The sequence below is a fragment of the Bufo gargarizans genome, chromosome 2, assembly GCF_014858855.1.
Source record: "Bufo gargarizans isolate SCDJY-AF-19 chromosome 2, ASM1485885v1, whole genome shotgun sequence".
NCBI lineage: Eukaryota > Metazoa > Chordata > Amphibia > Anura > Bufonidae > Bufo > Bufo gargarizans.
The window spans coordinates 130531454-130544689 of NC_058081.1; positions in this window are offsets into that span (position 1 = coordinate 130531454).

Consider the following 13236-nt stretch of genomic DNA (forward strand, 5'->3'; position numbering starts at 1 on the left):
TGTTAGTATCATATCATTAATTTTCAAGAGGAGATCTTTTGTGTCCTTAATGTAAGACAGTCGGGTGGTGACAAAAGGCCTCAGTATCTGATCTACATACTCACTGATGCCTTGTGTCAGATTGTCATTCCCAGATACAATGGGCCTCCCTGGGATTGGGATTTTATCTTCATGCACCTTTGGGAGTGCATAGAAGGTGGAAATTGTAGGATCTCTTTAAAAAAGTACCATCTCAACATAGTCATCTCTGTCCTGGATGACTATGTTGCCCCCCTTGTCGCTAGGTTTAATTACAATATTCTTATTTTTCTTTAGTTTATCTAGGGCTTCCAATTCCTGAGGCTTCAGGTTGGGCTCAATATGATCTTTCCTCATTTTTAGGGATTTAATATCTTGAGTCACAAGATTGACAAATGTGTCTATATCCTTGAATTGTGTAAATTATGGAGTTATTTTGGACTTAGGTTTGAGGGTGGAGAATGGAGGGTCTGGAAGAACTACCTGTCCATCACTCTCCTTCAAAAGATCCTCCAGATCTTGGACACATCTTTTTTCATTTTCAAAAGTTTTTCTTACATCCCACTCGGCCTGTTTGTGAACTGTGTGTAGCGCTAATTTATGCACAAATAGATTAATATCCTTAATCCACAGGAATTTGTCACTCTGTGGGACTGGTGAAAAAGTAAGGCCTCCACTTAAGAGGGTCCTCTGTGGAGTTGTCATGACATGTCTAGATAGATTGATGTCTTGTTTTTCATTGTCATCTTCCCTTACTTTCTTAGTTCTATTTGCTGTATCCCCGTTTCTCCCGATCCCTCAATTGGATTGCTGCCTGTCCTAAAAAAAAAGGGGGGCTATAGTTGTATTCACCTGCATTGTGGGTGTTTGACTGGTGGGCAAACTTATGCCTGAATTGGTTACCATATTGGCTGACTGTCCAAATGAGAAGGGTTGTGCAGATGCAGAAAACATACGAACAGAGGGATTGATATTTGTGCTGGTCATTATCGTAGTTGGGCATGTACTTATTTGTTTTTCCATTGCTGGGGAAAATGTTTTAAATGTTTCTCTCTTTTCTTGAGTAGGTCTTTTGGGTGGTTGGTATCTCCCTTTATTTGTTTTACGTGTGGTCCCTAACCTTATATTTTGGGAGCTTGAACTCCGTACTGAGCCCTCAGTCCCTGACGTATCAGTGTCAGAGTTTTCTGTATACCTTTGATACTTATTCCTGATATTATTCCTATTTTTCCAGATATATACACTATTGCTATCGAAGACTTGACGGTCTCTAAAATATTTTTAATGTTTACGTTCCTTGATTTCGTTCTGCAATAGATGAATATCTTTCTTAATCTTGTATCTCTTTAATTTCCTTCTCTAGTTGTAAATCTTATTTGGAAAATAAACTATTTTCATATTCTAGCAGGTAATTCATTAATCTTAGAGAACAGTCAGTCATGAGATGTTCCCATCCCTTGGTAAACTGTGTGTCTTCCAAGTGTGAATTTGTTCTTAGCGGGATCCGTAATCCCCTATATACAATCCCCTGCTGTATATATCTCTCAAAACTGGCTATCTCCCACCAGGATCGAATGTGCTGGCTGTACGTTTTATTCAGATTCCTGGATGATTTAGAGGGATATTGGCATTAGAGAACACTTGGCTTGCCTCAATTGTCAGGTTTTCCAAATTTAGTTTTTGTTTAAGAAAAATTGATGTTTGTTTCCCAGGCAGAAAGTGCCCTAAAACATTGCGGCTTGAACCCTAGTTGGTGGCGGATAAGTCACGCAAGTCATCCGGCATTCAGAGATAAAATACAGCAGCGTGTGGACCATTTTTAGCCCAAGGCAGATCATCTCATCACCAGGCCTTTTTTAGTCGAATGTATCGCCCACTGTCAGTCTGTCAGTCCCTTCGGGATCCATCCCTCATTCATCTTAATAAAGGTGAGGTAATCTAGACTTTTTTGACCTAGGCGACTTCTCTTCTCAGTGAAAATACCTCCTGCTGCACTGAAGGTCCTTTCTGACAGGACACTTGAAGTGGGGCAGGCCAGAAGTTCTATCGCAAATTGGGATAGCTCAGGCCACAGGTCAAGCCTGCACACCCAGTAGTAAAGGGGTTCATCGCTCCTCAGAGTGTCGATATCTGCAGTTAAGGCGAGGTACCTGTCGGTCGAGACGTTCTCTGAGGGTGGACCCCGAAGGGCTGTGGCGATGCATAGGACTTAAAAAGCTCTGCATGTCCTGCATCAAGGATGTCTGTAAAGCGTCCTGTCCTTGCCGGCGTGGTCGTGGTAGGAGGAGGATTACTTTCACCTCTTCCCCTGTTAGATTCCTGTTGTGCTGTGACATCACCCTTATGCGCTGTGTAAAGCATACTTTTTAATTTATTTTGGAACTGCTGCATCCTTTCCGACTTCCGATAATTCGGTAACATTTCAGGCAATTTCTGCTTATTCCGGGGGTCTAGTAGCGTAGACACTCAGTACAGGTCGTTCTCCTTCAGCCTTTTTATACGAGGGTCCCTCAGCAGGCACGACAGCATGAAAGACCCCATTTGCACAAGGTTGGATGCCGAGCTACTCATGTCCCGTTCCTCATCCTCAGTGATCTCACTGAAGGTATGTTCTTTCCCCCAGCCATGTACAACATCACGGGTACCAGATAGGTGACAACGAGCACCCTGGGATGCCTGCTGTGGTTGGTCTTCCTCCTCCTCCTCAAAGCCACATTCCTAATCTGACTCCTCTTCCTCACACTCCTCTTCCGGCGTTGCCGCAGGTCCAGCAAGCGATGCTGATAAGGCTGTTTCTGGTGGTGGTGATGGTGACCACAACTCTTCCTCTTCACGCTCATCTACGGCCTGATCCAGAACTCTTCGCAGGGCACGCTCCAGGAAGAAAACAAATGGGATGATGTCGCCGATGGTGCCTTCGGTGCGACTAACTAGGTTTGTCACCTCCTCAAAAGGACGCATGAGCCTACAGGTATTGCGCATGAGCGTCCAGTAACGTGGCAAAAAAATTCCCAGCTCCTCAGAGGCTGTCCTAGCACCCCAGTCATACAAATACTCATTGACGGCTTTTTCTTGTTGGAGCAGGCAGTCGAACATTAGGAGTGTTGAATTCCAACGTGTCGGGCTGTCGCAAATCAAGCTCCTCACTGGCATGTTGTTTCGCCGCTGAATGTCTGAAAAGTGCGCCATGGCCGTGTAGGAACGCCTGAAATGGCCACACACCTTCCTGGCCTACTTGAGGATGTCCTGTAAGCCTGGGTACTTATGCACAAAGCGTTGCACGATCAAATTACACACATGTGCCATGCATGGCACATGTGTCAACTTGCCCAAATTCAATGCCGCCAACAAATTGCTTCTGTTGTCACTCACCACTTTGCCGATCTCCAGTTGGTGCGGAGTCAGCCACTGATCCACCTGTGCGTTCAGGGTGGACAGCAGTGCTGGTCTGGTGTGACTCTCTGCTTTCAGGCAAGTCAACCCCAAGACGGCGTGACACTGCCGAATCCGGGATGTGGAATAGCCCCTGGGGAGCTGGGGGGGTGCTGTTGATGTGGAGCAAGACGCAGCAGCAGAAGAGGACTCAGCCGAGGAGGTTATGGAAGAGGATGGAGTAGGAGGAGTAGAGGAGGTGGCAGCAGGCCTGCCTGCAAGTCGTGGCAGTGTCACCAACTCCTCTGCAAAGGCACGCATTCCATGCTTGGCAGCCGTCAGCAGGTTTACCCAATGTGCAGTGTAGGTGATATACCTGCCCTGACCGTGCTTTGCAGACCAGGTATCAGTGGTCAGATGGACCCTTTCCCCAACACTGTGTGCCAGACATGCCATTACTTCCTTTTGTACAATCGAGTACAGGTTGGGGATTGCCTTTTGTGCAAAGAAATTTCGGCCAGGTACCATCCACTGCGGTGTCCCAATAGCTAAACATTTTTTGAAGGCCTCAGAATCCACCAGCTTGTATGGTAAAAGCTGGCGGGCTAAGAGTTCAGACAAGCCAGCTGTCAGACGCCAGGCAAGGGGGTGACTTTGTGACATTGGCTTCTTACGCTCAAACATTTCCTTGACAGACACCTGACTGTGGGCAGATGAGCAGGAACTGCTCAAGGCGAGAGACGGAGTGGCGGATGAGAGGGGGGAAGGAAGACAGCAGTGGTTGACGTGGCTGAAGATGCTGGACCAGGAGGAGGATGGCGGCTTTGAGTTTGTGTGCTGCTTGTACTCATGTGTTGATCCCGTAGGCATTTGTGATGTGTGATCATGTGCCTTCGCAAAGCAGTTGTACCTAGATGGGTGTTGGACTTCCCACGACTCAGTTTCTTTTGGCACAGGTTGCAAATGGCATCGCTGTTGTCAGAGGCAGACAAAAAAAAAATGCCACACTGCTGAGCTCTGCAATGACGGCATTCTGGTGGTGGCAACAGCATGCGTTGATTGGCGTGCTGTCTGGCTGACCCCGGGTGCCGATGCATGCTGTCTGACTGTGCCACTAGCTCCTTGCGACGACCTCACCCTGCTTCCAACTCGTCTCCTCCTCCTTTCTGCCCCCCCATCTGAACTTTCCCCCTGTTCTTCTTCTCTTCGAGCGGGCACCCACGTGACATCCACGGACACATCGTCATTATCAACCGCTTTACTTGTATCTGACAACTCAGCAAAGAAAGCAGCAGCGGGTACAACATCATCATCATCACACCGTACGTCCACGTGTGTAATGCTTCCTGACTGAGACATATCCCTGTTATCTACAGCCTCTGGCAATAATGGTTGCACATCACTCATTTCTTCCAACTGATGTGTAAATAACTCCTCTGACAGATCAAGTGAAGGGGCTGAGGTGCTAGTATTGGTGGTGGCGGCAGGCGGGCGAGTGTTAACTTGAGAGGTGCCCGAAGCTAAGCTGGAGGAGGATGGTGCGTCAAGGTTCCTAGATTAAAGCTGTAGAAGATTGGGTGTCCTGTGTTAGCCAGTCAACTATGTCCTCAGAACTTTTCGAGTTCAGGGTACATGGCCTCTGAACACTGGGCATTATTCTAGGGCCAAAGGGAATCACAGCACCATGACCACCTGCCTCTGCCTGTCTTTTTTTTTTTCCGATTAGTTGTACTATGTGTGCAAGCTACTATGACACCAGATATGAGTGGCACTGTGCACTGTGTTGTGCACAGGTAAATGCATTGATATCCAATTCATTCTAGTCAAGATGAATGTGCATTGCCTTTAATAGCCATGCTCGACTATAGTTACAATTTTGTATGTCTTGAGAAGGCCAAGGTAAGGTCATACAAAGGTTTCTGCTCTTTAGTGTTATTCTTCTCATGAGTGTACCAGTCTGAGAAGAATCCTCCTTATCTACTTTTAAATTTATGACAGGAGATAAAGATAAGCTCTATGCAGCTGGTGATAATTACCTATACAATTAGGCATTTATCAATGAAGCAAATATATAATATTCATGTATTCATTTAATGAGCCTTAGTCCTTAGCATAAGAAAATCAGTAGAACATATAATATATATTATATTATACTGTTATATGTTATGAAGACAACATGTATCCAGTATATTATATATATTTCTCATTAGGAGAATCTTTGTCTATAAAAGAATGTCTGTGAAGATGTGTGTTTTGTAACAATTATTTACCTCTTTGATACCCTCTGTGAGAAAACAAGGCCAGTGAAGTTATTTATGATTCCTAAATAAACAGTGTGAGAAACATTCAGAGAGACGCCTAGAGGTCTGTCTCTAATTGCTACAAGTGTCAGAATTAATCCCTATCGCTTTGAATTAAAGCTTTTAAGGTCAAAATGTATAGAATACATTTTATTCAGACTTCCATAAGTTACACAGCAGTGCCACCTAGGTATCAATAGGTGACATTACAACAGCAGCAACAGTGCATTCTGGGTAAGGTTATGATGTCACATTTTTATCAATAGTCACACCCATCCGACAATGATTGGAAAGTTCTAAACTAGGAAGGTGTGTCTAACTGATAAGTTTGTGATCATAAACCATACACAGGGGGAGAAAAAAGACACACACAAGAAAGAGAGGAAAGAGAAGTTGAGCCCTTTAGAGGGGTCTATCAAGATGAAAGCCATGGTGAGATGCGCTATGATGGACCACCCAGCTTTCCTAGGAGCAGAAGTGAGATTTCTACTAGGACTTGGTAAGATACACAGAAAATGATATTTCATTTTATTAAGACTAATTTGATAGTGTGGGTGAAATTATACCATCTAGATTGGCGAATAAATACATTCATTAATTGATCATCTCCATATTTGAGATGTAGTCTTAGGATATTGTGAGACTTCATTCTACCTGCAGAAGAATCAAGACTCATAATCTAGCAAAGCATAAAATGATTTGCTTATATATCTATATCTATATCTATATCTATATATATATATATATATATATATATATATATATATATATATATATATATATATATATTGATAGAACATTCTTCACCAAGCTAATTGATGGATTCCCACAGGAAAGACTTGTTTCAAGTCCTTCCCATTTAAGATATGGTCTAGGAAAGATCCTAGATCCCTGTTATTTGTCTTAATAGTCTTACCAAAGTTATATGTGTGAAAATAGTCCAGGATGGGGCAGAAGGATATAGTTATTTATTCTAAGTTATATCCTTGATTGGATTTGGCCATGCCTGAAGTCATGTGATGTGTAGTTGGTTAGAGGGGGGTGGAATGTATTTAGCATTCCATATTGATGTCTAGGATTAGACATGCCCATCCTGATATCATGAGGCTTTCTCTGAACAGCGGTAATATATAGATTATGTTCCTATTTGATATCCTAACCTAATAATGACTTGGTTATAATGTGACAAGTTATTTCCACTCACATGTATTGTTAAGCTTGTAATGCTTTATATTAACGCTATATATATTCATTTGCATGTATCATTGTGTTTATTTACTTATATATGTTTATAACCTTGTAACCAATAAATCTGCATAATTTTATAATACCTTTGTATTATTGTCTAATGCAGAACTACATGTTTTATCATTAACGCCATCTCACGTCATCTCCTTATCTGAGGAAATAGTCGGACTCAGATGGGAATTGTATCAATTAGGTCGTCTACAATTCACTAGGTCATGATTTTAAGAATTTATGACAAATTTTATAAATTTTATGGTCAATTATTTTTATGACCATAATTAATAATTCGTAATTGAATTATTACAACCTGACAACTGGCAGGAGTTGGCAGAGCAGACGCTGTAGGCCAGACACACGCTTGCAGACAACTAACTGCTATTCAATCTATTATTTTTTTATGTACACTACTGTTACACCAGATATGAGTTGCACTGGTGTGACACTGTGCCCTGGCAGGCCCTGAAATGCACACGTGTAAAGGGCATGCAACTGACTGCTATTATTTCACAGTAAATTTCTATTTTTTTTAAATGAACACTACTGTTTCACCAGATATGAGTTGCACTGGTGTGACACTGTGCCCTGGCAGGCCCTGAAACGCACACGTGTGAAGGGCAGGCAACTGACTGCTATTAGTTCACAGTCAAATTTCTATTCTTTTTTAAATGAACACTACTGTTACACCAGATATGAGTTGCACCGGTGTGACCTGTGCTCTGGCATGGCCTGAAACGCACACGCGTGAAGGAAACTGACTGCTATTATTTCACAGTCCGAAATTTTTATTTTATTTTTTTAATGCAAGCTATTGTGACACCAGATATAAGTGGTGGCACTGGGCAAGTGGGCACAGTATATGCTTTGAGCCTGACACACACGCTGGCCTGCAGGCAACTGCAATTTGATTACACAGGGAAAAAATAAGCAGACTGATGTTCTAGCCCTAAAAAGGGCTTTTTGGGGTGCTGTCCTTACAGCAGAGATCAGATAAGTCCTTCAGGACTGTAGTGGACACTAAATACACTTGCCTAGCTATTGATTTGCCTATTAAATCAGCATCAGCTACACTGTCCCTCCTCTCACTAAGAATGCAGCTTCCGAATGAATCTAAAATGGACCCGAACATTTCAGTAAACGTTCGGGTTCGGTGTTTGGCGATTTCTTGGAGCTTTTTGAAAGGCTGCAGAGCAGCCAATGAACAAGCATTTAACTGTGTGACCTTTGAAGCCATCACAGCCATGCCTACTAATGGCATGGCTGTGATTGGCCAGCGCAGCATGTGACCCAGCCTCTATATAAGCTGGAGTCATGTAGTGCTGCACGTCACTCTGCTGTGCTTAGTGTAGGGAGAGGATGCTGCTCGTGCTTTGAGGGAGAGAATAGGACAGAACTCCAATTGAACTCAGCGATCTGTATAGATTTAGTTGTGTGGGTGCAGTGCACAATCTTTTTACCCTGCCCTGAGCTCAGTGACAGAAAAATATTACTTTTATCCGCCTGTTAGTTAGTTGGACGGCATGGATCTGAGCTTTTGTGACATTCAAATCCGAGCTTGAAATACTGCACTAATAATCTGGTTTAAAAAAAAAAACACCCTTTTTTGGCAATATACAACATCTGGTGCATTTGCAGGATTAGTCACTGTGCAATTTAAGCTAGAAATACAGCCATAATTTTCTGGGTTTTTATAAACACCCATTTTTGGCAAAATACACTATTTTACAGCCCTTGATGCATCTACACGTGTGAAATTCAAGCGTTATATATAGCTTTCATATTCTGTTATTAGAAAAACAACTTTTTTTGCAAAATATTTAGTATTGCAGCCCTTGCTGCATCTGTGATTGTTAAAAACAAGTTTTAAAAAATTAAATAATTTTCTGGCTTTGAAAAAACAAAAATGTTTGCAATATCCAACATCCAAACACCTTTGCAGGATTAGTCAGTGTGCAATTTAAGCTTGAAATACAGCCATCATTTTCAGTTTTTTTAAAACTCCCTTTTTTAGCAAAATACACAATTTTAAAGCCCTTGCAGCATCAGAACATGTGAAATACAAGGGTTAACAAACACCCGTTTTGGGGAAAAAACTTTAATTGCGGCCTTGTCTGCATCTGTACGTGTGAGATACACACTTTAAATACTGTGGTTCTATTCAGTTATTTGAAAAACAGCCAATTTGTGAAAAAAATAATAATTCCGGCCTAGTCTGGATCAGTACGTGTGAGATACACCCTTTAGATACTGTGGTTCTATTCAGTTATTTGGAAAACAACCATTTTGGGCAAAAAACTTTAATTGCGGCCTAGTCTGGATTAGTCCATGTGAGATACACACTTAAGATACTGTGGTTATATTCTTCTATTAATAAAACACCCTTTTGGGCAAAATACACAATTTCACAGCCTTTGATGCATCAGAACGTTTGAAATTCAAGGTTTAAATACTACTATCATATTCAGTTATTAAACAAACACTCATTTTGGGCACTAGACTTAATTTTGCAGCCTTTGCTGCATATGTCATTGTGAGATACACACTTTAGATACTGTGGCTCTATTCAGATGTTTGAAAAACAACAATTTTGAGCAAAAAAATTTAATTGCGGCCTTGTCTGGATCAGGACGTGTGAGATACAGACTTTAGATACTGTGGTTATATTCTTCTATTAATAAAACACCTTTTGAGGGGCAAAATGCACAATTTCACAGCCCTTGATGCATCAGAACCTGTGAAATTCAAGGTTTATATACTGCTGTCATATTCTATTATTAAACAAACACCCTTTTTGGGCAAAAAAATGAATTTTGCAGCCTTTGCTGCATATGTCATTGTGAGATACACACTTTAGATACTGTGGTTCTATTCAGATATTTTAAAAAACAATCATTTTGGGCAAAAAACTTTAATTGCGGCATAGTCTGGATCAGTCCGTGTGAGATACACACTTTAGATACTTTGGTTATATTGTTCTATTAACCACCTCCCGACCGCCTAACGCACCGATGCGTCCGGGAGGTGGTTGATTTGTTCCTCCTGGACGCATCGGCGTGTCATCTCGCGAGACGCGAGATTACGTCACAGCCGGCCCGCGCATGCGCATCGCGGGCCGGCATTTCGCAGCAGAGTATTTCGTCAGCAGCCTGCCGGCCACGATCATTGGCTGGCAGGTTGCTGATTTTTAAAAAATCCAATCAGCAGCCATTTAACCCCACATATTAGTAAATATGATGGGGTTATATGGCTGCTGTGCTCCTCTGCTCCTTCTTTTGGTCGGTTGGTTCCAGCAGAGGAGCAGAGGAGCACACATCACTGTGAGTACCCACTACACCACATACTAGCCCCAGATCACCCCAATTAACCCTTTGATCACCCCTTTGATCGCCCCTGTCAATCACTAGTGAAAGGAAAAAAGTGATCAGTGCAAACTGTCACTTTTTTTTTTCACTGGTATTGACCGTTAGGTTTCAGTATAGTTTAGGCCCTTTGGTTAGGTAGTTTAGGGATCGGTTAGCGCCCAGCCCACCGCACCGCAGTCCGTTATTCGCTGATTAGCGTATCGCTAATCAGCATTTGTACTTTTATAGTATCTGGAAGTGATCAAAACTGATCACGGTCAGATCTATAATTGTACTAGTGTCACTTTAGTTCTCCCTCCACCCAAAACGCAGTGTTTGCCCGATCAGGCCTGATCGGTCGCCCACACGTGCGTTCGCCCACGCCTGCCCCACCGCAGTGACAAAATTTTTATTTATTTTTTATCGCTGCACATTCACTTTACACGCACTGCGGCGATAAAAAAATCAGTTTTGATATTTTTTATCAACCGCAGCGGCCTCCGGTACTTCGCTAGCCTCCCATTTGTAAGACAGGCTTGCTTTTTTTTTCTTGGGTAGTCTCAGGGAATACCCCTAAATTTAGTTGCCCACATGTCTAACAGGGGGTATTCCTCTGAAGAGGCCTACAGGCTTCTGACCCAGTCGGATGAGGAGTGGGAACCCTCATCTGATGAATCCAGCGGGTCAGAATACGAACCTGTAGAAAGCAGTGGCTCTCTGACCCAAAGTTCGGACGAGGAGGCTGAGGTCCCTGATAGCAGCAGGCGTACCCGGCCCCGTGTCGCTAGACCACAGGTTGCGCAGGATCCGCTTCAAGAGCAGCAGAGTGGGGCTGGTGCTGTCGGATTACGTGGTGAGGCATACACCAGCAGCCCAGCCCTTCCTGGACCTAGTACCAGCACTGCTGTAGAACATGGTGAAGTAGCGAGCACCAGAAGGGCAGTTGAAGCTGGTACGGTGGCACGTGCAGTATTGACCCCGTCGCAGCCACCGCAAAGACGTGCCCGTAGAGCCCCTAGAATCCCAGAGGTGCTGGCAAACCCTGATTGGCAGTCCCCAACTTCAGCCGCACCTGTAGTTCCCCCTTTCACCGCCCAGTCTGGAGTTCGGGTTGACACAGCTCAGATCGGTTCGGCCCTGGGATTTTTTGAGCTGTTCTTGACTGCGGAGCTCTTAGACTTAGTTGTGGCAGAGACAAACTCGTATGCCACACAATTTATAACCGCTAACCCGGGAAGCTTTTATGCCCAGCCTTTCCGGTGGAAACCAGTCCAAGTTTCCGAAATTAAAACTTTTCTGGGCCTCCTCCTCAACATGGCCCTGACAAAAAAGCATGAATTGCGGTCATATTGGTCCACGAACCCGATTCATCCCTTATACATTTTACCGGGCGCCTTGGCTTCAAACAATACATCCCAAGCAAGCGCGCCCGGTATGGGGTCAAATTGTATAAGCTCTGTGAAAGGGCCACAGGCTATACACACAAATTTCGTGTCTATGAGGGAAAAGATCAGACCCCGGAGCCGGTCGGTTGCCCTGACTACCTGGGGAGCAGTGGGAAGATAGTCTGGGACTTGGTGTCACCCTTATTCGGCAAGGGGTACCATCTTTATGTGGACAATTTCTACACAAGTGTGGCCCTCTTTAGGCATTTGTTTCTAGAACGGATTGGCGCCTGTGGTACCGCGCGAACTAGTCGCGCGGGCTTCCCCCAACGGCTCGTTAGCACCCGTCTTGCAAGGGGGCAGAGGGCCGCACTGTGTAACGAAGAACTGCTCGTGGTGAAATGGAGAGACAAGCGTGACGTTTACATGCTCTCCTCCATTCACGCAGACACGACAATACAAATTGAGCGAGCAACCCGTGTCATTGAAAAGCCCCTCTCAGTCCACGACTATAACCTTCACATGGGAGGGGTGGACTTCAATGACCAGATGTTGTCTCCGTATTTAGTTTCCCGCAGAACCAGACGCTGGTATAAGAAGGTGTCTGTATATTTAATTCAATTGGCTCTGTACAATAGTTTTGTTCTCTACAGTAAGGCTGGGAGAACTGGATCCTTCCTCAAATTTCAGGAAGAGATCATCGAGAACCTCCTGTATCCAGGAGGTTCCGTGGCCCCATCCACCAGTGTAGTTAGCCGTCTACACGAGCGACATTTCCCCAATGTCGTTGCTGGTACCTCAACCCACCCGTCACCCCGAAAAAGATGTCGTGTCTGTAGCAGGAGTGGAATAAGGCGTGACACCCGCTATTTCTGTCCTGACTGTCCTGACCACCCTGCCCTATGCTTAGGGGAGTGTTTCCGAAAGTACCACACACAGGTACACCTAGCATAGGGATCATCTCACCAGGATAGGCACACAGGGCTATTAGGGCCCATTCACTCACAGCTGCTGCAAACGTCTCCTTTCACATGGGACAAAGTGCATAACGCACTTCGCCACATCTTTGGGCGATTTAAAAAAAAAAAAAAAACACCAGTAAGCAAACACGTTAATGTTTAGTTCAAAAAGTTAAAGTTACATGTTCTCTTCCAAAGTTAATAAAATTATTGCGTTGTGGCCTGGTTTTTTCTTTTTTTTGTCTTTTTACCTTCCAGGTGGACCAACCGATCTACTAGCTGCAGCACCGATGTGCATTCTGACAGAAGCATTGCCCTGCTGTCAGATTACACGCAAGTCGGTGTATGCGGCGCTGCAAGACGGGATTTTCTCCTCTGCAGTGACAGATACGTTTGCCAAGGCATACGAGCTGAGGAGGAGGCGGCGTTCCTATGCTTTGGCAAACACTTTGTATATATATAAAAAAAAATATAAAAAATCCCGGCAATGATTTATTCATCCATATCGATTGATGCGAATGGAGAAATCTGGTTTGCCAGGGCATACGAGCTAAGTGGGTATGGATGTAGGGCGGAGCTCCTATGTCCTGGCAGACGCCTTTCCCCTCCATTTTTT